Consider the following 1,794-nt stretch of genomic DNA (forward strand, 5'->3'; position numbering starts at 1 on the left):
GAGGGAGCGGGAGAAGCAGGCTCCCCACCAAGCAGAGAGCCCCATGTGGGGCTTGTTCCCAGGACCCTGAGATCATGACCTGAGCCAAAGGCAGACACTTAATGACTGAGCCACGCAGGTGCCCCTTGAGAGAATTTCTGAGCTCTCACTCCAGTGGCCGGAGCGAATGGAATGAGCTTTGTCCTTTCTAGTATTTTCTTTTCCTTCTTCTTTTCCTTTTTCTTTTTTCTTTCCCTTTCCTTCCTTCCTCCTTCCCTCCCTTCCATTCTTTTGAACTGTTTTAGGGTCGCATCAAAACGAGAAGAAGACACACAAATTTCCCATCCTCTTACCCCCACCACATGCATAGCTTCCCCCCGTTATCAACATCCCCTGCCAATTTGTCGTCACTGATGAACCTGCATTGACACATCCTAATCACCTCAAGTCCGCAGTTCACATTCGGGTTCACTCAGTTCTGTACAGTCTGTGTATCTGGGCAGGTGTTTAAGGACATGCGTACGTCATGGTACTATACAGAACAGTTTCACTGCCCTAAAAAATCCCCTGTGCTCCACCTAGTCATACTTCCTTCCCCACTAACCTCTGGTAACAACGACCTTTATGCTGTCTTCCTAGTTTGGCCTTATCCAGAATGTCATATAGTTGGAATCAGCTGCACAGACCTCAAACTGAACCAGCCAGTCTCATTTTGGGGTTGGAGGGGGAAACAATGGATTAACCCATTGTGTTTTGGTCAAAAGAGGAAATGACTCAAGGTTAGGAGAGATAAACGCGGGGCTGCAGAGAGGCCAGAGTAAGTGACAGAGCGCTCATTTTTGTGGGACTTGAGGACTTCAGGGCAGAATGTCAGGAGACAGTTGCTTTGGGCCACTGTGACCTGGGATCCTGGGTTCATCCTGATTCAGGGTTTCATGTCCTATTTGATCTGTACCTGTGGGTTTGCCCCCAGGGTCCAGGGGGCCTGATCTGCCATAAATATGTAGGGGCTGAGTTGAATTAAGTTTGAGCCGTGAAATGAGAACTGTGTTGTCACTTGTGGTGGCCATTATTTGGAGCAATGAACTCCCTTCTCCATATGCTATGTGTCTGGCACATAGTAGGCCATCAATGAAATGGGCTCCAATTTTAAAAAAAAAAGCCATTTCTAGCCATGGTGGAGGGTTTCTTTTTCTGCCTCAGCAGGGGTTGGGGGATGCTGAAATCACATGTGGGTATAGTGGGTAGGAGAGAGAGTAGGGAAGGGAGGGGAAACCAGAGACACCCTTCCAGACTAAGGAGTATCCTGGAGGTTGAGGGCCCTGTGTCTCCCATGACTGGGGCCTGCTTCTTGGCAGGGTGTGGGGGGGTGTTCTCAGAGTGTCCTGGTAGCATTGGGATACTAAGAGGTTCCCAAAGGGCTTGGAGAAGCAATACTTGCATCGGGGCACTCTGTCATGCTCCCTCACCCCAGGCTGGGCTTGTCTCCTTCTCAGTTGTCAGGAGGACCATGGGTAGAAAGTTCCCTTCCTCTTCTCTCGGACTCCCTAAAAAGGCCAGTGGCCGCAAAGAAGAGGAGAATGAACGTGGCTGGTAAACAGGACCCCCCCCCCCCATTTCATTTTGTCTGAGAGTACACCCAGTGTGGCCCCAGATCCCACTTCTGCTTCCTCAAGTCCTTAAGGGCCTTCCCAGGGCCCTTCCCCTGCCTAGGAGGACTTTCTTGTCTTGGTATTACGCAAGGCCTCCAGCTGCCTCCCTGACCAGCCTCCGGGCTGAGGCTTTGGGAAAAGAGGAAGCAGCCTCTGAGCCTGG

This window comes from Mustela nigripes, unplaced genomic scaffold, assembly GCF_022355385.1.
Source record: "Mustela nigripes isolate SB6536 unplaced genomic scaffold, MUSNIG.SB6536 HiC_scaffold_75, whole genome shotgun sequence".
In the NCBI taxonomy this organism is placed as follows: domain Eukaryota; kingdom Metazoa; phylum Chordata; class Mammalia; order Carnivora; family Mustelidae; genus Mustela; species Mustela nigripes.